The sequence below is a fragment of the Acomys minous genome (assembly GCF_964271855.1).
Source record: "Acomys minous genome assembly, chromosome: 9".
NCBI lineage: Eukaryota > Metazoa > Chordata > Mammalia > Rodentia > Muridae > Acomys > Acomys minous.
In genome coordinates, this window is record NC_140490.1 from 118,743,097 (window position 1) to 118,769,820 (window position 26,724).

The 26,724-nt window shown below is 39.1% G+C and overlaps 1 long non-coding RNA gene across 6 annotated transcripts in view; it reads right to left on the reverse strand.

Annotated features, from left to right (window-relative positions):
• LOC311604938 overlaps positions 1-26,724 on the reverse strand; it is a 76,108-nt gene that overhangs the window by 16,206 nt on the left and 33,178 nt on the right. For 3 of the 6 annotated variants that reach the window (XR_014781752.1, XR_014781753.1, XR_014781754.1), the window contains 3 exons: positions 19,255-19,308; positions 16,714-16,831; positions 5,545-5,701 (listed from right to left, as the gene is read on the reverse strand). This is a non-coding gene — a long non-coding RNA (uncharacterized lncRNA). Of the gene's footprint in view, positions 1-3,705; positions 3,921-5,544; positions 5,702-6,321; positions 6,399-16,713; positions 16,832-19,254; positions 19,309-26,724 lie in introns of all 6 variants that reach the window. The other 3 variants (XR_014781751.1, XR_014781755.1, XR_014781756.1) reach the window with 3 other exon arrangements.

Here is a 26,724-nt window from a genome sequence, read left to right on the forward strand (position 1 = left end):
GACTGTGACTGAGGGGGACCTCCTCCCCTGTATATGATCATAGGGCATAAAGTCTCCTCTTGGTAGTCTGCTATCCTTCCTCTGAGTGCCACCGGGCCTCCCCATCAAGGAGACATTATATTTTCATAAGTGACAGGTGTCATGATTATTCTAATAATGTAGATGACTCAAGCCGGAACTTAGACATCAAAAAGACCAATCATGTGCTTAGAAAGTCTGGGACTTGAGTCACATGATATTGATCATGGAAGATGAGAGGAGATGGATTTGCAGTTCAACCCCAGGACCAGGATTCCATCAGACCAACATAAGTAAAACTCCCAACAAAAATCTAGAGGCTGAAATTCATTGTTAGATTATTAATAAATGAGTTTAGATTCATTATTAGATTATCAATAAACAATTTTGGTAAATGATTTGGATGATTTTAGAAGAATTAGCAGAGAAGAAAATTTTAGGGGAACTTTAAAGGCTGACAACCCATAAATAAAATCACAAGATCTTCATGCTCAGCTTTGGAAACAAGGAACTAGTTTAGAAAGAAAAGAGATTCTACATAATATTTTTAAATGATTGTGCCATGGTTCTTCTTGCAATAGGTAGTTTATTGTATATATGTGGAATAATATAAATGTGTATATAATATACTAAAATGTTCAATTAATTTAAAAAGTATTGAAAATTATTTCCATGCTTAAGATTTAGGTTTAGAAAATCTATTTATATTTCAGATGGTCTAAAGGAGAGGGAAAAAACCAACCAAACAAATAAACCTTGGAAGTGTTGACAAATGGTTCCTTATAAAAAACATTCTGCTTCAGCCTGACGTCAGCTGTGATTCTGTCAGTACCTGCTCAGAGCCTTTGGGGGTACTTCAGGTTTAAGATTTCTTAAGCCATCAGCCAAAGGTGATAAGAAAATGAAAAATATTGATGCTACCGTGGGGCAGTCACCAGAAAACACTACTCAGGCTTGGGTTAAAGCCAATATAAAGTCTTGGGTTTGTTTTTTTTTTAGATTTATAAAAATTATGAACATTTAATCTGTATTTTATGTAATTCGGGACTTTTCCATAAACAAATTTTGTAAACCACATGTGCAGTTCATGTAGCTAGATAGATACTTAGCTGACATGTTTTAAAGTTCTCTGCAGTGCCGAATATCCAGAGCAAAACCATATATATATATATATATATATATATATATATATATATATATATATATATATATGTCATGTGATTTTCTTTTTTTTTTTTACTTTTTTAAAATTTATTAAATTTTATTATTCAGATTACATTCTGATTGTTATCCCCTCACTTGTATCTTCCTGTTCCCCCCTCCCTCTCTCTTTCATCCTCTTCCCCTCCCCTAGGCCTGTGACAGAAGGGAACCTCCTCCCCCACCATATGATCAGAGCCTATCAGGTCTCCTTCAAATAGCCTGCTTCCCTTCCTCTAAGTGCCACCAGGCCTCCCCACCAAGGGGAAGTAGTCAAATAGAGTGCACCAGAGTTTATGTCAGAGGCAGTCCCCACTCTCCATACAACTGTGGAGAATACAGTGTATATTGCTAGATCTGAATAGGGGGTCTAGGTTACTGCATGTATTGTCCTTGATTGGTACAGCAATTTGTGGAGGCCCCCCTGAGTCCAGATCCATGAGCTTTGATGGTCTTCTTGTAGAGTTCCTGGACCCTCTGTGTCCTTCTATCTCCCTACTCTCTCATACCACTCTCACCTAGACTCTCAATAGCAAGTCCCAGCATCTGTCCCAATCTCCTGCTGAGTGATGACTCTCAAAGGACATCAATGTTGGGCTAATATCCAACTGTAAGTGAGTATATATCATGCATATCTTTCTGTGTCTTGGTTAACTCACTCAACATTATCATTTCTAGTTCTATGCATTTGCCTGCAAATTTCAAGATTTCCTGGTTTTTAATATCTGAGTAATCTTTCATATTGTAAATATACCACAGTTTCTTCATCCATTCTTCGACTAAGGGACATCTAAGATGTTTTCAAATTCTGGCCATTAAGAATAAGGCTGCTATGAGCATAGCTGAGCACATGCCCTTGTTGTGTGGTGGAGCATCAACAAAACCAAGAGCTGGTTCTTTGAGAACATCAACAAGATAGACAAACCATTAGCCAAACTAACTAAACGGCAGAGAGACACTATCCAAATCAACAAACTCAGAAATAAAACAGAGACATAACAAAGACACTGAAGAAATACAAAGAATCATTAGGTTTTACTTCAAAAGCTTATATGTCGCAAAATTTGAAAATCTAAAGGAAATGGGCAATTTTCTTGATTGATTCCACTTGCCAAAGTTGAACCAAGATCAGATAAACAAATTAAATAGTTCTATTTCCCCTACAGAAGTAGAAGCATCCATCAAAAGTCTCCAAAAAAGCAAGCCCAGGGCCACATGGTTTCATCAAAGAATTCTTCCAGACCTTCAAAGAAGAGCAAATACTGATAATCTTCAAACTACTCCACAAAATAGAAATGGATGGAACATTACCAAACTCATTCTATGAGGACACAGTCACCTTGATACCTAAACCTCACAAAGACCCAACTAAGAAAGAAAATTTCATTCCCATTTCTATTATGAACTTTGATGCAAAAATACCCAGTATAGTGCCAAGCATTTCTCAGGGTGAGCTTTTGAGCACAAAAACCGTATTTTGGGCTGACATATTTCAGTTAAGAGAAACATTAGCCAGAAGCAGAACTAGAGAAGCTAAAAAAAACAAGTCAGCATATTGAGAGGCTTTCCTAGAAATATGGACTTTATGAGTCAGGTCTTTGTTCTCATTTTCATAGGTAGTGCTGTCCAAGTGCTGAGTTTATGACCTTAATGATACTGCTACTATGAAGTAGTTTGTGCCTAAGTCTAAGAATTTTTAAAAATGTGTCAGGATTTATTTTTCTACCTATCTTCTTGAAGCAAGACAGAAAGATTTTTTTAAATTAAGGAGACAAGTGCCAGGTGTTGTGGCACACACACACCTTTAATCCCAGGGGAGGCAGAGGCAAGCAGATCACTGTGAGTTTGAGGCCAATCTGGTCTAAAAAGCAAGTCTAGGACATCCAAGGCTACACAGAGAAACCCTGTCTCAAAAAACCAAAACAAACAAACAAACAAAAACTAAGGAGACAAAAGATAGGGATGAGCTCCTCACCCTACAATCTAGATGAAGCAGCTTAATAGCTGGACCAGCATTTTCAGGACAACTGATAAAATTTGATTTGAAAGTTGACTACACAGAAGAAATTTGCCTTTTATATAAAGATATCTCAAATGAGTTGTGCTTAAGGCTTAAATGTATATGTTCTTTTTATTTTCTTTCCCATATGTGACCCTATAATCTCATAAACAAAATGATAGACTCTTGATTTCAGGAAAAAAAAAAAACACAACCCCTTAACTAACATCCCTTGAAATCACTGTGATTTGGAGTTTACCTCATCAACCTATAATCCTATCTACTTCACCGCCAGAACCACTCTATTATATAAGTTCCTTATAACCCTTTGAGATTAACTGTAGAAGCCACCAAAACCACGTAAATGTAACTATTCTAAACACATTAAAAGCAAGGTTCTCTTGAGAAGCCTACGTCCTGGGTGCAGACGCCTGGGTATATCTTACCACATCTCCACCCCCAGTGTCTCTATTAACCCCTGTGCTTACATCTGTGATATACTTTCTAATAAATGCCAGCTCTGCTTCATACTGGCTTGTGTTGAAGTCTTTTCTGAAGCAAGGCCAGGAGTATTTCCTCCCTCTGAATAGAGGTCCCCAGAAAGATCTTCTCAGGCTCTGTGGGCAACATCATGAAACTCTTTCCAGACCATGTCCCTCTGTCGCTGTCACTCTCACCTTGATTTCTAACATTTTGAGTTGTGCTGGAAGAGAATAGATGTACATAGCACATCCACTGGTTTTCATAAGTGTTTCTACTTATTCATTAGACATATGCTATAGCCAGCTCACGAGAACCCCAAAAAAGACCACCAGGACTCGATACCAATGCAATACACACAAGGACCTTTATTTTTTCGACTTGAGCCAGGCTCTAATGGTCACCAATACAGTGGTATCCAGAAAGAGCCCCAGACTCTGAGCACCCCAAAGCAGGGGAGTTTCAGCCTGGCAAGTGCCTATTGGCTAAGATATGAAAAGGGTATTGTGCTTTAAAATGATTGGTTGTGAGAAGATGCCAAAACCATAAATGGTTCTGATTTTCTTTGGTCTCTCTCTCTGGGCTGGTTTCTCAGTAACCTTATCTCCTGTGGGCAGAAAGAAATGCAACAGTACTAACTATTGGCTCCTGCCTAAAGCAGGCCAGATTATCTCCTGTAAGCCAACTTCTTAACCTTTGCCCCAGGTGACCCTGAAATATAATTTTATTTCTTCTGGTATCTCACATATATGGATGGATTGTTCACCTACTATCCACCACACTTGGCCCTTAGACATATTCTGAAGCTCTATTTGCTACCTCTATGACTTCAGCAAGTCACTTGACATTTTTATAGAAGAGGAAGATGTTTTTGGATTAGAAAACATCTTGCCCAACTCTAACTGCTATTGATTTCTCAAATGAGCCTAAAAACAATCAGCCTAAGCAGGAGGCCCCTCCTCTTCAGTGTTTGCTGCTCTCTGGTGAGTCTTCTCTTAGCTCTTTCTCCTACTCCCCCTAACTCCATAAATCTGCATACGAAAGGACCAGACAGCTGTAGCTCTCAACAGCTTTGGTTTCATCACTGCCACTGTCATCCTGACTACTGAAGCTGCTTTTTAAAAGGGCCAAGCCTCTTTTAAACAATTCTAAATATTTTTGAAGCTACAAACCAGAACATAACAAGCTTACCAATAGATAAAAACAGTACAGCTTTTCCACAGGTGGTTAAACTAATGAGAGAACATCTCTGTGGGAGAGATTCTCTGATGCAGTTTGTTTGTAGAAGGGCTCAAAAAAAAAAAGGCATGGGTGAAGCTATGATGGTGTGGGGCAGTAAGTAGAACACCCCCACAAACCAAAAACTCAAATCACAGCTCTTCTAAGGTAAGGGACTGGAACTCTGTCAACACCAATGCTAGATTAATGAAGATGACTTCTGAGCTTGCTAAATAAGGCAGACAGAGTGAAATATGCAGTCCTACACTCATATCCTCCAAATCCCGCCACCACCCCAGACATTTCAAAAACAGACCTAGAGAAAGAATTAGGATGATGGTTGAGTGGTACAGTCTTTGCCTAGCATATGCAAGGCCCTGCCTTTCATATCCAGCAACAGATAAAGAGAAAAAAGGGTCGCAGGCGTGGACAAGAAAGTAGAGGCAGCATCATAGAGCAGTACAGAAACTTAATGTGTCTTGATAATTCAAAATGGAAAATTCTCAATCTAAATCTAAGTCTTGCCTGGGATAGAACTTTAAAGACACTTCCATTCAATGTTTGTACCTTGACTTGCCCAACTTTATAAAATAAAATGACATTTTCTTTTCCACGTGAAATCAACACACCTTTAGATGTTACTCTCGAAATTTCTGACCCGAAGGTTCTTCTTTGTTCAATAGAGAATATCTGAGTTCCGTGCTCAGTTTTTTGGACTTCCTCTTGTTAGTTCCAAAGATCATTTTTCCAGTAAAGCAATGTGTCAACTGAAGAAGACTCCCTCCCCTTCGGATTAAAAAGGGGCAGAAAGATGGAGTTTCATTAAAAGTACTTTCAGGTGTGATTCGCACTTAGACTTTGTTGAGGTGGGGAGGGAGCGAGTCACTTAAATGCCCCATTTGAATGACAACAAATATCCAACTATTTAGATTCTGACTGTGACAAGATCTTTAAATCTTATCATGGGTTTTATTGGTATATATTCCATAAAACAGGCTCCAGGACACAAAGGGGTGGGGGAATCTTAATCTTTGGAATCTTGGGGTCCTGGTTTTTTGTTTCACCTCTTCTGTGAAATCTCCAAATGACAGACAGGGTTTCAGACCTCCTTACATGTTTTTAAAAGGAACAGAAACAAAGAAGACAAAGAATATAAAGCCTCGTGTTAAAGTCTTGGTCCCTAGGTTGATTCTGTTGGGAGATGAGAGCTCTTTAGAAGTGTCTTCAGGTAATGAAAGAGGAAATATTGCTCTTGGACTCTTTTGCCTTCTGGCCACAAGAAGAGTAGTTAGCTTTATCATGAGCCCAGAGCCATTGCCTTCCATTGTCAGCATTCTCTTGTTGTAAAGAGGCACCATGGCCAAGGCAACTTATAACAAAAATCATTTCATTGGGAACTTGCTTACAGTTTCAGAGGCTGAGTCCATGACCATCAAAGTCAGAAGCGTGGCAGCAGGCAAGCAGACATGGCGCTGGAGAGTAGCTGAGAGCAGGAGGCAGCGAGCTAGAGACTGGGCCCCGGCACAGGCTTTAGAGACCTCAGAGACCCCAGTAACATACCTCCCCCAGCATGACTGCAGCTCCTAATCGTCCAAAGCAGTCCACCAACTGGAACCAAACATTTAAACATATGATCTTATGGGGGGCATTCTCATTCAACTCCCCACAACTATCCACAAAGGGTCTAAGAGCAGTAGGTGCACTTGACTGTGGGCAGGAACTGCCACAAATCAAAACTAAAGCCTTTTCTCTCATCCCTGTGACAAGGTATCAGGCAGCTAAGCTTGCACATAAACTCCGTTCCTGCCTTCGCCTTCTAAGTTCTGAGATCATAGGTATGTGCCACCATACTGGCTAATCTTTTCAATTTATCAGTTAATTATCTCAAATATTAGTTTTGGTGATAGAAAGCTAACACAAAGAAAAAGGAAATATTAAACACAGGAAGAAGGGAGAGAAACAAGAAGGTAGAAATCATTATCTTTTAGGGCCATAGTGAAAAATAAGCAAGTTTGCAACACAAAATGCACACGTAATGCAGAACATTATATAATGGTTTTTCTTAGAAATGTTACTTTAGATACTGTGAAAATATACCCTACATGTTGTTTTTAAAAATCCAAGAAACAAGCCATGCCTGCACTAAGACTTATTAAAGGCGCAACTGTGAGATACCCTTCAGATACAATCTCAACACAACTACAGCAGCCTCTGGTTGTCTGTCAGGGTGTGTTTAGTGTCCTGTGCAATGACCCCAATGACCACACCCTCCCCAAGAATGTCTCTTCTCTCTTTTCACCTTTCCCTGGTTGTTGATTTCTTTCCCCTACAGTCTATGCCGCACAGGTGAGACCACATGCAAGCCATCGAACTATGGGATGAGCAGAGTGTGACCCATATCAGACAGTAAACTGAAACAGATCAGGGGAGGTGGCAGCACTGGATGTCTTGCACTGCATCAAAGCTGTTAGTTCTTGTTTGGTGTTCAGTAAAGAAAACAGGAGTCAGGACATAGAAGCCTGCGATAAAGAGGAACTGATGGGGAGGGGGTGGAATTAGAAGAAAACACCCATCAGTAAGAAACTGTTCTTCCACACCAGCTACAGCCACCCAGGACTCCCAGGTGTTGTCCAGAACAGTGGAGTGCCTCAGGACTGTGGATGCAAGCGATGATGGACAGCAATAAAACCTGTAAGTGAGTTTTCACGTTGTCTAATAAAATTCTACGACTCTGTCAATCTGTGTTGACACAGACCTCCACAGAACCAGATGATAGAATGTGTAAGGGTAACCTAATTGTTTCCTTGGGCTTATTTGCTTGTCTTTTGTTTTTATGGTTCTAGATGCAAATTCTGGATGTTTTATGACTGTTAGGGCAGTGACCACTTCTGAATCCCTAAGCCATCAAAAAGCCAGGCTACTCAAAGTGTTTCAAGTGCAACAGGACTGGAAATCCCTCTACACGTATATCTGAACTCAGGAGCATACAGACCCAGGGTTACCTAATAGCTGCCCATGTTCAAGGCTCCGAAGTTCACATTTTAGATAGTAACAAACAAATTCTACCCTCATATATGTTCGGTACTAGGGAGTCTTTTATCTGTTCCAAATATTGTAAAAGAATAATAAAAAACTCCCACTCCTGAGGTAGCCTTATAAAATGTCTTTACACTATAGCTTAGCTCACAAGTAACTCTGGAAACCGTGACATGGAAAAGGGGACGGAAAATGAGCCTGCGATCTCACTATGGCAGACATGAGTGAAGTGCTGGAACTCTGTGGGGTTTTAACCTCAGCTGAACAACTGTAAAACAAAGGAAAAGAGGGCAAGCAAAGATGGCCTGACTCATGTGCAAGCTCAATATTGTTTAAAAGAAAATAGTGAGCTTGCTAACCCCTGCCTGTATGCTATAAGAGGGCAGTGGCTGTTTCACTTTTTAAAATATCGTGCATATGCAGATAGAGCTCAGCACATGCAATTTCTTTGATTAAACAAAATTTTCATTTCAGTTATTCTTTTAAATAGACCAAAAAAATAACTAGAAACTCTCTATCCATTGGAAAACCCAGAGAACAGTAATACAAACACAATAGAGCTATATAATCCTTCTTTATTAAAGGGGGTCCACTGCTGCAGTCACCTCGGCATGTCTACAGAGTTGTCAGTTTTATGTTACAGTAAAGTCCTTGAGACAATTTTGCTTCCTTCAGTTTGAGAGGTTCAAGGCCAGGATTGGGTGGCTCCATTGATTTAGCTTTAGGTGAGGGCAACATTAACACAGCAGAAAGCATGTAGGGGAAATAGTCACATTTTGAACTGAAATAGAAAGAAATAAGACAGATGAATATGCCTTTTGAGGGCATACTCCCAGTGAACTAAGGGCCTTCTGATGTGCCCCCTCCCCAAAGTTTCAACACTTCCCGGTTAGCACCACTCTGGGACTCTTGGATGAACAGTCAACACCCAGCTCATAACAACCAGCCTGCTGGTGTGTACAGATTTCTTTGAGATAGTTACTAAGGGTTAATTTTGTTTGGTCCTTGCCTGGCTCATAAAGGATTATTGAATTTAAAACTGGTAACATATTTGGGATTGTTAGAAGTAGATTAACATAATAATTATTTTAGAAATAAAACTGAAAAAAGTGAGAGAAAAATCACACTTTAGAACATGATGGCATCTGAGATTCAGTTTTCACAGGGACTTAAATCTCATTAGCACCAGTTTTCAATGCTTTCCAGCCAATAGAACCACAGTTCACAAATAAATATAAATCAAGTGTGGAAGCCAGAATGACTTCCAATTTCATATTCTCCTTGTTTGCCAAAATATATTCAAAATCAAAGTATAAATTTATGAGGTCATTAAGTCTTTGTGAATTACATAAACTTCCAGGCCTTGAATGAATTGAATATGCTGGATATTTTGTATACAGTTTGCACTGAAGTCTCTTATTAAAAACATTTTATGATTAAGATGACAAAAACCATATATTTAACATAAAGTATGTTAAATAAAAATAAATATGATTATATTATACCAAGATAAGAATGCATGCAATGTTTGTATTGTTGTTATTACTTATAAAATTAAAAATATGGGAAATTTACCCATAGACTCTCACTAACAGTAGTTAAGTGATGTAAGGTTATGGGAAAAAATAATAACTGGCAGGGATTCCCAGCCAATGTATAAAAGACAATGAGTTGACCATACTGAATCCAAAAGGAAAGGTAAGGCTTTTGGCTCCAATTGGACCTCTCAGACAAACTACGTGATCAGTCTGAGTGCATTCTCTTCTAATGACCCTGTACAAACAGATGCACTTTGTAGGATGGTGGGATTCTGTTTGTCATGCCCTTTATATCATCTGAAGATTCCTCTTCCAACTGCCAATTGAAAACAAATTATATCTGGGTGAATATGTACAGACTTTTTCTTATTATTAGTCCTTTAAAATATAGCATGACAACTTGTTCAACAGAATTGATGCCATGTAAGATATGAAAGTGATCCCAAAGAGAATATGCAGTGCACAGAAGAATGCTGTAGGTTAGACACAAATACCTCCAAATGCTGGACATGCTTTCATACAAGCTGGGGTACACCTCTATGACAAAGATAGAGCCTTTTTTATCCCTGTTTATCTCAAGGAAGGGTGCACTTCTCTTAACATTACACACTAATAGGTCTTTGGAACTCCCTGTCATCACACAAAAGAATGAAGTTCACATGGCTTTGTCTTCTTTAACATCTTTAACAGATATAAAAATATATCTGTGTATAATACAGGTGTGGTCAAAATATTGCTTTGGCTAAAACCCATAATGGTGGTTGATGTATTCTGAGACCCACGTGGCTTCATATACCTAGGCTCTGAACAAGCCATGTCTTCTGTCTTAAATGCCTTTCTCAAGCTCAGGGTAGCTGGGACACTCTTTCTTCCCATGGTTGCCATCTCAACAAGCCTCCGCCATCTCTGCTTCTATAGCTCTCTATTTATGTTTCTATTGAACAACTTGCTTGTGTGTTTACATGGTACCTCTGTTAACTACATTTCTAAGCTTTGGGCAAGTTACTTTACTTCCCCTGGCCTTAGTGTTCTGATCTGTTAAATGAGGAAATGGAATAGTCACAAGGAGACTAAAATGGGTGTTCTCAACCATTTCAAAATTTTGGAATACATTGGTCATCACAAGAGGAAATTTTTTGCTTGTTTTCTTTGTTGCTTGGTCCATCTAACCTTCTTTCTCTTTTTCTTTTTCTTTTTTTTTTTTTTTAGAAAGGGTTTCATATAGCCCCGTTGGCCTTGAACTCACTCTTTATGCCAGGATAATTCTGAACTCCAATCTTCCTATATCTACTTCACAAGTGCTGGGTTACAAATGTTCATCAAGACATCTAGCGATAACCAGAGTTTTGTCATTCTGCATATCCTGGTAGAAGGAACAGAAAGACTCACAAGAAGCATATGAAGAAACAGATAGTAATAGGAAGTGCCATGAAAAAGTAAAATATGAAAATGCAAAAAGAGTGGAGGGAAAAGCCTTTCTGAAGAAGAGGAGAAACAGCCAGAAAAAATACACAAGTTATATCTCAGGAGAGACACTGAGGAGTGTCATCCAAGTGAAATGACATGAGAATTAAATGTGTTTGCTTGTAAAATGGTAAATGAACCAAGAAACAAACACTAGAGAACGCCACTAAACAGACCTAGGAGAGAGCGCTCACAAAAGACACGGGAAAGCAGGAAGGGAAGGGGATCAAAGATACGTGTAGTGTGCTAGTTCTTGACAGAATATATTTCAAGAGCATAAAGTGAGCACTTGTTGTTGAGCATTGAGAGAAAATGGGGCATTGTCTTGCCAAGGAGTCATATGCATAAACTCAAATTTAAAAAAAAAAACCACATGGTCATCACCTTAGATGCCAAAAAGGCATTTGACAAAGTCCAACACCTACTGAGGTTTAACATCTTGGAGAGATCAGGGAATAAAAGGCACATACCTTAACATAAGAAAGGCAATATACATCAAAATTATAGCCAACATCAAACTAAATGGAGAGAAACTTAAATCAATTCCACTGAAATCAGGGGCAAAAGAAGGCTGTCCAGTCTCTTCATCTCTGTTCAGCACAGCACTTAAAGTCTTAGACAGAAAAATAAGAACAAGAGGAGATCAAGGGATACAAATAGGAAAGGAAGAAGAAAAACTATCACTATTCCTAGATCACATGATAGTATACATAAATGACACAAAAAATTCTACCAATGAACTCCTGAAGCTGATAAACACCTTCGATATAAAATCAACTAAAAAATCAGTAGCCTTGCTGTATAAAAATTACTAACAAGCTAGGAAAGAAATTAGGGGAACTACACCCTTCACAATAGCCACAAATAATATAAAGTATCTTATTGTAGCTCTACCCAAGCAAGTACAGACTTATATTAAAAAAAAAACTGAAATAAAAACACCACAGGGTCATCCCCTTAGATGCCAAAAAAGCATTTGACAAAGTCCAATACCTACTGAGATTTAAGATCTTGGAGAGATCAGGAATAAAAGGCACATACCTTAACAGAAGAAGTATTTAAAGAAGGAAATTGAAGAAGATATCAAAATATGGAAATACTTCGCATGGTCATGGATCAGGAGTATCAACATAGTAAAAATGTCCATCTCACCAAAGGCAATTTATAGATTCTATGCAATTCTCATCAAAATTCCAAGACAATTCTTTACAGACCTTGAAAGATCAATTCTCAGCTTCATATGGAAAAATTAAAAACCTATAATAGCTAAAACAATCCTGTACAACAAAAGATCTTCTGGAAGACTTTCTATCCCAGATCTCAAGCTATACTATAGAGCAACAGTAATAAAAAGTGTGGTACTGGCATGGAAATAGGTTGGTTAATCAGTGGAAATGAAAAGAAGACCCAGAAATAAACCAACATACTTATGGGCATTCAGTTTTTTACAAAGAAGCCAAATCTATTCAATGGAAAAAGGATATCATCTTCAACAAACGGTTCTGGTCTAAATGGATGGCTACATGTAGAAAATGCAAACAGACCCATATTTATCAGTGTGCACAAAACTAAAGTCCAAATGGAGTAAAGACTTCAACTTAAAACCAGACACGCTAAATCTGTTAAAAAGAAAAAGTGGGGAAAAGCCTTGAACTCATTGGCACAGAAGACAACTTCCCGAACGGAACACCAACAGCCCAGACTCTAAGATCAACAATTAATAAATGGGACCTCATGAAACTGAAAAGTTTCTGTAAGGCAAAGAAACAACAGTATAAAATGACAGCCTACAGACTGGGAGATAACCAACCCTACACCCAGCAAAGGTCTAATATCCAAAATATACAAAGAACTCAAGAAATTAAACACCACAAAGCCAAATATCCCAATTAAAAAATGGGGTTCAGAGCCAGAGAGTATTCAACAGAGAAATACTGGATGGCTGCTAAACACTTAAACAAATGTTCAACATCCCTAGTCATCAGGGAAATTCAAATCAAAACAACTCTGAGATTCCATCTTACACCTATGTGAATGGCTAAGATCAAAAATTCAATTGACAGTACACGCTGACGAGGATGCAGAGAAAGGGGATACTGTTGGGAGTGCAAATTTGTACACCACTTTGGAAATAAACCTGGCACTATCTCAGGAAATTGGGAATGAATCTACCTCAAACCCCAGCCAGACCACTCCTGGGTGTATATGCTAAAGATGCTCCACCACACAACAGGACATTTGCTCGGCTATGTTCATAGCAGCCTCATTTACAATAGCAAGAATCTGGAAACAACCTAGATGTCCCTCAACTGAAGAATGGATAAAGAAACTCTGGTACATTTACACAATGGAATACTATTCGGCTATCGAAAATAAGGAAATCTTGAAATTTGCAGGCAAATGAATAGTACTAGAAATGATTGTCCTGGGTGAGATAACCCAGACCCAGAAAGACATGCATGGTATATACTCAATCATAAGCACATATTAGCCACTTAATACGTGATAGCCACATTACAATAGAGACCGATACACTAACCAAGGTCCATATATGACGTAGACCTATACCCTCTGCTCAGATATAGTAGGTAGGCAGCACAGTCTCCTTGTAGGTCCCACGATACAGGGAAAAGGACTGCTTCTGACATGTGCTCTGGCCTCCCAACTTTGATCACTTCCCCCTAGCAGGCCTCAGAGGAAGAAGACACAGGTAGGACAGATGAGACTTGAAAAGCTGAGGTCAGATGTTAGGGGAGGAGGGATAGCCTTTCTGAGAACCAGGGGAGGGAGGAAGAGGGCGTGAGGGAGGGAGGATGGGAACCAGAGGGGATGAGAGATGGAGTTACAATGGGCATATAAGAATTCAAACTGCAGGACAAGCAGGTAACTTATATTGCTAATCCCACTACATGGGGATAGCTCTGAGACTGGCTGAGGCATGAATGTCTATGCATAGACAAGGCTTCTTGTTGGTCCCAGAATCCCTATGACTAATTATTAGATACCATTCTTCGTATAGCATGAAGATTTGCATTTGTCTTTCTTCTGCTTGTACAGAGCAGAGAACCAGCCTTACTTGCTCTGTGTATCACTCATACCTCATGCTTTTGTAATGTTAGGACTGTATAATGCTGGTAAGGAATTACATGCTTTCAGAACAAAAGAACCAGACACTGACACTGGATCAGACCTGACAGGATTCATTCCTCTCAGCTTGCTGCACGCTGACATCCTGCATCCTTCATGTTCCAGCCCGAGGCGCTTCAGTTGCTGTTACCCATCAGAACAGGACAGCTCCCAGGACAGCTTTGAAGAAAGCTTCTTAATCCCAATTGGTCCAGCATTTCAGACTGTCCACACAGGACTCCTATTAAGCCCAGAATTTCTCATCATTTAGAAACTGGACCACAAATGCTATTCCTAGCTTGTCTATCCATTTTCCCCCATTTTATTTGGGTCCCTACAAAGGTCTTCTTCACCCCAAATCAGCCAGAAAAAAAAAAGCTTAAGAGAGTGATTCCCCATTTCCCCTAAGTGGGGGATTGGGTCGGTTTTTGTTTGCTCTCTTGGTCTACAGATGCTTATTTTCATTGGGAGTTGGTTATAAGTTTTATTGGTCTTATTCAGAGAGAAAATGAGGTTGGATTCAGGGACGTCTCTCTTTTCCTTTATCTTTCTTTTGTAGGAGACAGGAGTTGAAAAGAAAGAAGGGGAGATATAGAAATATATATGGATGATAGAACCAAAAGTAGATTATTGAATCTACTCCTCAACTTAAGGCCTTAATTGTTATTCACAAATAAGGTTATTTTCAAATGTATTGGTATATAATTTTGTATATTGATGCAAAATAAGTTTAATTTTGATACATTGGTATAGAACTCAAATTAAGTATTATATATATATAACGTCTACTCTAATACAAGGTACTATACCCATACAACTCAATTCAATCATAATACAAGCTTTACTTTCAATACCTTGAACATGGTATTGAAGGCTGTTTATGATAATTAAATAATACAAGATAATTTTTAATTGAACAATTCATGGTCATATCCATTACTACTCTATTTTTAATCACAAGAATATACAACTTAGGTTTTACAGATAGATATGGTTCTATAGATATATAAGGTAAAATAGTTAAATAAGGTCTTCAAAAGCCTCAGAGACCTACAGAACATGGTATTTAAAGGTGTTTTTATTATTTTAAAGATTCTTTGACAACAAGACAGGTTAACTCTTGGCAACAACCAGCCAACCTTAAAGATGATGACCATCAAAGAACTTCCTCATGGAGATGGCTTCAAATGTGACAAACAAGCTACTGGGCAAAATGTCCTCATTTCTCCCACAGAGAAATTCTGCCTAAAAATGGGCAAGCTTGGATGCAGGCAGAGTCACCCACTAAACTCTGCCAAGACAAGGTAAGCAAGTCCTCAATCATTCCTGCCTCACAAATATGTCTGTCATTTCTTTGGGCCACAAGGCTGAAGAAGATGCTCGAATGTTATAGAGAGTTGTGGGTGACTGTTCAGACAGCAAACTGTGTCTGTCATCTTTTGATTTTGGAAGCTGCTAACCTTCATTTCCTGTTTACTCGGATAATTAAGTTTTATTCCTTCTCAAGTTTCTGATGAGATTGAAGACCAGATAGTATAGTTTTACAATTGTTTAGGAGTTAAGATGTTTTAGATCTAGATAGGTGTTCTAAGTTAATAGAGATGAGATATGACAGATATTGATTTTCATTCAGAATTTTAGACTCACCAAGATAGGAAAGATGATTTCTTCAAGGCTGCCAAAACACTATGAATGTAACATTTATATAATTCCTAATTTTTAGTGGTTCTTGCTATAATTTATTTATTTATGTGTAATAATTTAAAAGCATATATAAAAATATAAATGTTTTAAATTGCTAAAAAAAAAAAAAAAGAGAGGCAGGTCATCCTTTTATTGTTACTGTTAGAAAGTGCCACAAAGAGGCAGGTTGTTGTTTTATTTTTGCTGTTAGAAAGTACATGCCAGGCAGTGCACAACTTTAATCCCAGCACTTGGGAGGCAGAAGCAGTTGAATCTCTGTTAGTTGGAGGATAGACTGGTCTAAAAAGTTAGTCCAGGACAGCCATGAGTACAAGACAAACCCTGTCTCGGAAAACCAACCAAGCAAACAAACAAAAAAAAAAAAAAAGAAAGAAAGAAAGAAAGAAAGAAAAGAAAAAGAAAAAGAAAGAAAGAAAGAAAAGGTAAGGAAAAGTAACAAAGAATGAAAATGCAACAAAGAGGCAGATCCTTGGTTTACTGTTCCTTCCAGACAGTAGAAAGTGTAACACATTAGGAAGTGCTGAGTTGAGATCTGAGGTCATAGAGTTAAGGTGATGTGAGATATTCTGATGGGAGAATCTCCTGTAACCATTTCTGCTCTGCACTCCCTGGTGGAGAAGGAAAGAAAAGGATGGAGGGGTTTAATTGTATATATGTCAAATTGCAAAGAAAGAGGCAGGGCGGGGAGAGAGAGAAAGAGAGGGGGGGTCTACATTTCTTGTGATTTCTAAAAGTTAATGAAATTAAATAAAATCTGCTTTTTTTTCGAATCTAAGATTTTTTAACTAATTCTTTAACTTTTAAGCATTCCAAGTTAAGTTAAGTTATGCCTGCATTGCAGTAGCTTGACATGGAGCCATGGGGAAAAGAATTTTCAGCCACCTGCATGATACTAAACTCACAAGCACTCAACAGGGCATTGATACTAACCCATAACAAATGTCACAGTCTAATCTTCCAATATTTCTCACTTGTCTGTTGCTCTCTTTCTCCAAGCCTCATTCTCAGAGAATTTAAGCAATGGACTCAGATGGGCTCGATGCCTTGACTAGTATAAGAAAAATAGATGCAGAGTGAGAATTTCATAAAAATTTCTTTATAATATGATAACAGCAAGGACCTTAAATACTAATAAAATCATTTGTGTCAGTGAATAACTCAAAGATGAACTATTTCCCAAAGTTCTGACATGGTAGGGAAGGCAGCATTCGTATTTTTTTATTCATTTTAGGAAATTCTAAAATTAAAACCTACTTTACATTCTAAAAATAAGTGGTTTAACTCCTGAAAATTTATTCAATCACATTTTAAACTCCAACATACATATTTCTAGACTTGTAAACATATTTGCATTCTTTTAAATTTAAATAGAAATAGATTTGTTAAAATCCAGTTCGCAGAAATGTTCAGGAAAGTATCATCTGGCTAGATTTTTATAAATTATATATCACATGTTAATAAAAAAAAAGCCCCTCAGAGTATGTGACACTTTGGAAGAAGAATGACTCCCTTCTCAGTTCTCAGAGCAGCAACTTTTGACAATGTCCGCTTTGCAGGAAGACATAACGAGATGTGCATCTCAATGTAAATCAATGTTTAATTCTTGTTAAATTCACTTTGTCACAATAGAGAGAAGCAAATTGACTCCCAAACATTACAAGTGACAAAACATTTTACAAAGCGCTCATTTCCTGTGCGGACAGCACCTGGAGCACTCTGCTTGCACTAGATGAAAAAGCCAAAAGGAAGTCAAAAGTTATTTGCTGTTGTTCCTTCCATGACGTTTCTTAACCGGACATTACAAACTAGTGAGGAAAGCAGGTGGGCATGGAGGGCCTCCTCACTCCTAAGTCCAGCTATGGCCACCCACAGCACTCCTCCCACAGGGGACAGACAGCCTCACCTGGGCCGGATCAACATCAGCACCTCACATCCACCGAGCATTTCCGGGCATCCAACGTGCTTTTCATATTGAGTTTGTTTCTTTTTAACGAGAGGGGAAAGTTATATGGAAGATTTTATTCCGTTAGAAGGCAGGGGACTTTTTGGCAAGAATTTGAATCTTTCCTCTGTGGCCAATTAGTGACAATTCCACTTTTGCAAGACAGCCGTCTCCCTGTCCAACTTGACAAGGCAAAGCAAGAAGACTGGCACTAAATTTGGTGCCAACAGTAGTTCAAAAATCTTAACCACTATCAAAATAGGAATCTGGATGCAAAATACAAGGCTTACATAGCCTGCGATCACGTCCGTAGAGCCTCCACCCTAACTGTGAGCAGGGTGGGTCAGCGACAGTGCAACCAGTATACCCTTTCTACAGAGAAATTCAGCAATGTGCCTATAGTGAAATCAAAATTGCATAACTGCACAAGCACAAACTCATCGATGCACTTATCTTGATATTACTCATAACAGGAAAAATTAGAAGGAGTAGCATTAATGTGTAGGTAGTTAGTTGGTTAGGTAAAGTATAATATAGTTGTTAACTGGCTATTTTGCTGCCTACTAATTAAAATATAAATGTTAAAGCAAGTGAGAGTGGACAGGTTAAGGGGAGACAGTGAATGAAATACAGGCTATACAATATAATATTTTCATTCTTTTCTTGATGGGAGTTAGAAAGTCATTGGAGACATTTTTTTTTAAACATAGGAGGGACAAATTTTAAGCTGCGGTCTCAAAGGAACATTTTCACGCTGTGTTGAGAAAAGACTGTGGCAGTCCGTGCGAACAAGCAACAACAATACACTGACAGCGCAGAACAGGTGCCAAAAGCATACAGTAAAGTTCTGGGAGCCTGTGAGTGAGGATGGTCAAGCAAGTTGTCTTTTCTAGTATATTTGACGTGAGTGAGAAAGCAGCAGAGGCAAAAACGACCCACAGGTTGTATATAACGTGCAGGCAGAGCCTCCTGCAAAGGATGCACTCCCCAAATAACAGGCTCCCTGTGAGTAACTGGGTAGCAGATCTTAATTTTCATCTTTCAACCTTTATTTGGAATTTTGCAAGAAGCATGTGCTGCTTCGGTCATTTAAAAGCTATTTTAGAAAATAAGCTAATGCCAACAGAAATGAGAAAACAGGCGGCCACGGTGTGGGTTTTTATGGTGAGCAGCCCTTCCTTGCATGAGGACCAACCTCAGAGCAGCAAATCACAGGTCTGGAAAACAAATGCATATCTGACCCCCAAAACTGTCCAGTTGTAGGCTTCGTAGCAAGTTGCAGCTCTTTATTTGGGTCTTTCCTAACTGAAGGGAAAATTCACTGGGGCCTCCCACACAATGAACCTGGAGATTAACACCACGGAGCCAGCACACCTGCCAACTGGAGCGCATAAGTAAACCTCCATCTGTGTAGTGAAATGACTAATTCTGACGCTCATTAACCCTCTTAGTTAGCATATTTGAATCTTCCTCCTTTTCAAAGTCTTATTTTCTGTTTACATTTTTTGCAGGCCTTATGGCATACATACCTTTTATTTATTTTTTATTTTTTGTAAGTCACATCAAATCTCTTTTTTATAAGTCTGTGGAGTAAAATAAATACACAGTGAATATACATTTCCCACTTTTCCTTTGGACTGCAGAATCATCTGTATTACGTCTTACTCACACCATGCTGTTTTCTCTTCTCACTGCCCTTCCCTTCCCTTGCAGTTAACAGAAGCCTCAGGAGAACCATACAGCCGAGAAAAATGTTCACATGAAGACTCTGATGTAGGCCAGAGAGACGCTTCAGTAGGTGAAGGCACTTACAGGACTGATGACCCGTGTTCAGCCCTTGGAAACCACACGGCAAGTAAGAGAAAACTGATTCCCACAAGCTGCGCATGCTGTGGCTCATGCCTACAACTACCACCACCACAACCACCTGCAAACACACACGCTAAAGTGAAAAAAGAAAAAAAAAAACCCGAGGATTTTCAAAAAGATCCTTATGCCACATGAAGGAAAGGCTCAAACAAGTCTAGAGTGCAAATAGCGCACTGAGTTCAAGGGCGGGAGAGGAGCTTAAACAGGCGTTTGTTTCCTCAGCAGCTCAGCATGACTGGAGGAGTGGCAAACTTCTGCACATCCACCCATTCGCTCAGCTCCAGAGATTCATAAAACCTCCCTGGAACCCCATCACGGTGACTCAGTTTACCACAAGTAAACAAAACCTCCTTCCGAGAAGAGGTAGATCCTCCAGCACTACCTACAGAAAGATTTCCGGTGTCTCACATAAAACTAATCCTGTCCTATTCCATCGACCCCACTTCTCCAGTTCGATTGATGTACACCTTGACGGAGGGGCCAGAGGCAATGCCAACGCAGTGCTTTCTGGGTTGTGACTACAATGGGGAATGTTGCATCCTTACTTCATCTCATGGGCAAATCTTCCAGCCCTTGGAAGTTCGGCATGCAGTCTGTGCATGTACTAAGCATGTGGCTTCCTGCATATGTCTGCACATCATTTTTCAGGAAACTCTCTTTCACACTACACCAGCTTGCTGAGTTGCTGTTGTTCACACCCACTGAGAAATAACTCCATGTGAGAATAATACCTTTACAACTTTCAAATGTCCTTAGACACAGTTCTCAGCTCCAGGCCATCAACCTGCTGTGAACTCTCATCCTGACTTTTCACACTTGCAGGCAACAGTCATGCAACATACTGTCAGACAATATGAAGGTTTGGGGAAGCACTGAGAAGTGCAAAATTAAATTGGAGCCTGAGCGTCTTTTGAGTTTGGTACAATTTTGTGGAGATTAAAAGAATTCTGCAACCTAGACAAACACACTTGTATTTGGTGTTAACTGAGCCCTTGTGTTCTCTGTCTATGAAGCACATCTGGACTCTGATCCTCATCAACATTCCTCAGTTAGAGCAAAGTGTGAGGTTCAGCGTCCAAGGTCCTGTCCTCAAGACACTTTCTACCTGCACCTTATATAACATAAATAATTCTGGCCAAAATCCAAGTTTTACTTTAGCTGCATTGTAATACCAAAGCCTGGGATCCTGGCATGGGTGTAGTATCAATGAATGCATTTTTCCTTTTGAGAATGATCCAGAAATCACTTTACTTATACGTTGTGTAGAAAATACAACAAACGGTAATAATTTGGTAGTTATTTCCATAGGAATAAATGAAACAATCGACTCTCTCATTCAATCCATAATTGATAATTCCCCAAGATGTCCCAGAGTGCACATAGGAAAATGAATCTGATCAGGACCTGCCTAGGCATCACAGGAACTCACTGAGCTCAGGAGAACTAACATGTTAATTACATTCTTCCTAATTCAGCAGAAACTTCTTTTTATTTTTTCTAATTTTTTAAATACAGGACCAGAGTGTATACACCAAACTATTCTGGATAATTCTTACTTAACCAGAGAACTCAGTTAGGCAGAGATCAGCTCCCATTCAGTGCTGTAACCCTTCAGGTAATGTCCACTTACTCAACAGCTGAAAATCAATCTCCCTGGCAAATGTGACAGAAAGGTTCTCCTTGGCTGTCCACCATGCACTCACTGATTCCCATTGGCTGTCCACCATGCACTCACTGATTCCCATTGGCTGTCCACCATGCACTCACTGATTCCCATTGGCTGTCCACCATGCACTCACTGATTCCCATTGGCTGTCCACCATGCACTCACTGATTCCCATTGGCTGTCCACCATGCACTCACTGATTCCCATTGGCTGTCCACCATGCACCCACTGATTCTCATTGGCTATCCAGCATGCACTCACTGATTCCCATTGGCTGTCCACCAGGTGTGTACTTGTTGAGGCATAAAGACTTAAGATAGGAAATAGGATTACAAGGGAATTCAGTCAGCCAGCTAAGACAAAAGGTTGGGCCATTACACATTACCAATAATTCATAGAAATGCAAGTAACAACAGGAAGAGCAAGGATGTAGATGAGAGAAAGGGGTGGGACAAAGAAGAGTCCTTCCTGGAGTCCCGCCCACAGTAGGTACACTTCCTGGAGTCCCCCCCACAGTAGGTACACTTCCTGGAGTCCCGCCCACAGTAGGTACACTTCCTGGAGTCCCGCCCACAGTAGGTACACTTCCTGGAGTCCCGCCCACAGTAGGTACACTTCCTGGAGTCCCGCCCACAGTAGGTACACTTCCTGGAGTCCCGCCCACAGTAGGTACACTTCCTGGAGTCCCACCCACAGTAGGTGCACTGGCTAGAGGCTAAGGAGAGGTCTAACCCAGCACAGTTCCTAAATGTTACCTCCTAAACTCCTGTATTGGATTGTCTCCTTGCCATTCTCCTTACAAATCATTACAGAAAAAAATCTAAAATTTTAAATTCTTGGTAGTTTAGTTCTGCTTAATTCAAGCTATCATAAATACACATCTTCTTGAGTAAAATATGTTTCCATGTAAATCATATGAAACTGAAAGAATGCAGTATATAGGTATAACATAGTAATATATGTTCTTTTTATATGACAACTATTTCTACATTCATTGAAATATAAATTGAAAGCATAAATGTAAATTTGAATGCTTGGTCCCCAGTTGGTGGAACTGTTTGAGAAGAATTAGTTGTGGCCTTGTTGGGAGAGGTGTGGCACTAAGGGTGAGCTTTTGACGTTCAAAAAATGCACACCATTCTCAGTATTTTTCTATACCTCATTGTTGTGGCTCAAGATGTGTGCTCTCAGCTGCTACTCCAGCACCATGTCTGCCTTCAGCCATGTTCCCTGCCATGACAGTTATAGACTTTACAATCTCTGAAACTGTAAGTCCCAAATCAAATACTTTCTTTTACAAGCTGTCTTGGTAATGGTGTCTTAATACAGCAATAGAAAAGTGTTGAGACAACTTGAAACATAAACTAAAGGCATATATGTTTATATTCATGGTATATATATATACTTGACACATACACATGATGTGGTACTTTTGCTTATTTTTGCTTATGTTTGCCACCAAATTTTTAAATAATGCTAGATATTAATGGGATCAGTTTCACTTCTAGTTTGCACAGAAATTTTAAGAGATGACATATGAAAACATGTGAACCCTGAGAAATTAGTGGTTAACCAATGAATGCAGTGTGCCTCAATATACACCCACCACAGGATGCAATTTGTTTCAACAAATCCTTTTATCAAATTCTTTTTCAAAAGCATAGCTGACTCTTTTGTTTTTCAGCTTAAGTTTAGAAAATATTTTTAAACACTTCATGTCTTAGGGAAATGAACCTGCAGTAGCCATCATTCATTTTTGCATGAAGAAAGAAGCCTTCAAGATAAACAGAACTGAATTTTCCAAAAGACAGGAAGGCAACTAAATCCCATCACAGTAACAACTTTTGAGATGTTGCATAATCTAACTTCCTATGTTTAAAATCCTTAGAAAATTGCAGTTCAGGGATTGTTTTATCTGTGACAGATTTTCAAAGGGAGTCTGAACACTGGCAAGGAAAGAAAGCCAGAGACCAAGATGAGTCATAAGGAAGTGACAGGTGTCTAACCCATACCTACCTATTAAACAATAAGCTCTGACTACGGTCAGGAGCAATTACATCCTCCAATTAAACAACAAAGGATAATAAATGCTAGTGAGTATGTGGGGGGGGGGGGAAAGGAACCTTTATTCACTGCCAGTGCAAATACAAACTAGCACTCCCATCAAAACGCCAGTGTGGAGTTTTCATAAAAACTAAACTAAGACTACCATATGACCCAGCCATGCCACTCCTATGAATATACCGAAAGGACTCTATTCCCTGCTTTAGAGGTGCTTGCATATTCTTTGTTGCTCCTTTCACAACAGCAAGGAAATAGAATCAACCTAGCTTTCCTTCAGCAGATAAATGGCTAATTAAAACTTGGACCATAGGCAAAATTATAAAATTTGAAAGCAAATGGACGAAACTGGAAAATATGAAGCAAGGTAACTTAGGCTCATAAATATTTACGTCACCATTCCCCATCATCTGCGCACCCCAGCGTTTATGTATGTGTAGTTATATGGCATTAAGGGTGGAAGGGGTTTGTGGAGTTCATTGTACTAGGAAGGAGACAATGAGAGAAGGAAACGAGACGTAAAGTGGCTCTGTCTGTCTGTCTGTCTGTCTGTCTGTCTGTCTGTCTGTCTCTGTCTCTCTCTCTCTCTCTCTCTCTCTCTCTCTCTCTCATGTGTATGTGTGTGTGTATTTGGAAATGTAACAGAATACATGTGACATGAAAATTATAGAGGGTAGAAAGCTACAAGCAAGGGATTGGGAGGAGAGAAATGGGGAAAGAAGAGAATCAACCACTACTAAGCATGTATAAAAATGTTGTAAAGGAATCTGTTACTTTATACACAGATTTAACAGTAAACACAAACTACTAGGAGACATAAGGAACTTGGGAAGTAAGTGGTTCTGATCAGCAGATAATCTTCCCTGATACTCCTGCTTATTGACCCTGAGAACATAAATACAATAGTTACAAGGCTAATGTCCTCCTACAGCTGGAATGAACTTTGCTTCTCCTCAAGAAAGCGTAAGGATTTCCATTGAGGTGTTTTTAAAGATTCTGGTTCAGACAGAAGTGGCAGGTAGTACCAGAGGACTCTGGCTTCTCAATTGATCTGGAACAGAAGCTCCTGATGCAGCCTTTTCATTAGTGGGGAAGGGAGCCTGGCCACATTTTAAAATCCTAAGCCATGGGCACATCACTTTAATTTACCAGAGATGGGATGTACTTGCGGTATGTTAGCTGGTCTGTGCCCTGCCTTTCCGTGTAAACAGAGGCTCCCTAAAGACAAATCAACCTCCCTAAGAACTAATCATTCAGTCTTTTCAACCACACACACCCCAGGGTTCAATGGAATGAAAGGAATTTATATCAAAAAGGGTCAAGAGGTTAATCCAAATTCTTTTTTTTTTTACAAGCAAAGGAATAACTGCTAAAAGCTAACACAGCAAAGTCTCCATGGTGACTGGGAGTGTCCTGAAACCCAGAAGGACATTCCCAGGGCATGGATGTCCTGGACCAAGCTGCATGCTGATGTTCCTACAGCTTTGGAAAGCTCAAAATGATCACCCAGTGGCTAAGTTTATGGGGTACTTTCAGGAAATTGTTTATAAGGTTCTTAGTGATCAATTTTGCTTCAAAACTCAATATTACACATTGACAAATAAAAGGATCAACAGTTTGGAAAATGAGAAATCCTTTCTTTCCATCTGTTACTCATTTCTGCTTGCCTTTCATTTTATTCTCACTGATTATAAAATGTGCTATAGGGGCATAAGTTACTGGAAATCAGTGTGTTAAACATGACTCCTCACAAATGGTCTTAGTATATGTAGAGTGTTCTCCTCATCTGCTCTAACGAGTGATTTAATTGGTTTTCAGATTTTTTCCATAAGTAATTAATTAGTCCATCAAAGCCTTAATTCCACTATTACTGGGTAATCTCTCTCCAGTGTTTACCTCCCAGAGTTCAAGAGGTGCTTAATGGCAACCAGAGTTTCATGGAAATAGTAGAACCAAGCTGAATAACTTCACACTGTCAAGTGAAACTTTCAAATGCCAGAAAGAGAGCTTTTAAAAAATTAAATATTTTTACATATACAATTATATTATTATGCACATATACAGTAAGCTACCTACAGCAAGAACCATGGAACAATCAAATTATATAAATGCCACATAGAACTTTGAAGCCCTTGCTTTTAGCATTCGCTAGTTGCTTCCTTGTCCTTTAAAGGCCATTGCTATGAGACAATAGATTCAAATGATCAATGCTGGATTATGGGAATGCAGCTCTCCCATATCTTCAGGCCTACACATATACACTAGGATTTTATGTCAAAAAAAAGCATATCCTTGTTTTTCTTGTTTTCTACCCTCAAATGCTGTACCTGAGTCAGAACAGGGCACTCAAGCTGGCATCTGTCTCTAGTGGTGGTCAGAGTCTGAGGTCTTTACTGAAGTGGTACCCTGTCTTCCTTCCATCTGAGGCTGGATGTGGAGGTGTGGGCTGGAGCACATTTGGCTAGCTACCAATTGGATAGCTACGCTGTATAGCCACATGGAGATTAAAACAGCTAGATACGTAGATAGGGGCTTAACAATACATTGCCCAGAAAGCTTTACAAACAGATCACCAGTCATCTTGAGGAATGTTCTTTAGTAGAAAAGTATATCCTGTTCTTCCAGCACAGTGCGTGTCTTCTCCTCAATCTTCTAATGCACACAAAAGGATGCCGATGCTCTAAAACAGCATCACTAATTCAGAAGATCCTAGTAAGAAGCAGTTCATGCCTCCTGGAATTATTCAATCCATAAATCCACATATCCATATAGATAAATATGCATCTCTTACTATCTGGGAGAACACACACCAACCACACTCATATCCTTTTAAATATATGCCACCTCTGGGGTAGGCCTTTTCTTTGTATTAACTCAAGACTTCCATGTACTATCACCCATCAGTAATTTCTCTGTTCCTACATTTCTCACCTCAGTTGGAAACACAGTGATCATTTTGTGTTCAAAGTACCAAGAAGGCCTAAGACCTATGTAAAGACTCAAAAACATGCTCTACAAGACAGAGAAGTAAATATGTGAAGCACCCCAAAGTACTAGATTTCTCACAATGTATTCATGAATTTTATAGCCCAAGTAACCAATAAATAAACAAACAGATGAGTAAATAAATAAGTAATTCCATAGAAGAGCAATTTTAGAAAGTGAACTTATCATCTCCAATCACATTTATTCTAGTTGGGGACAAAACCTTTTTTTCCATTCACATAAAACCTATGGGAGAAAACGTAATAACAAGACCATGAAGTCTGACATGTAGTGTGTAATGAGAACACTTAGTTCTAGAGAATTACAATACAGTGCATTGGGATCACAAACACAATGAATAATTGAAGTCCAGAGTTTTTATGCTCCAATGGAAAAATAACAATATTTCATGGCACAT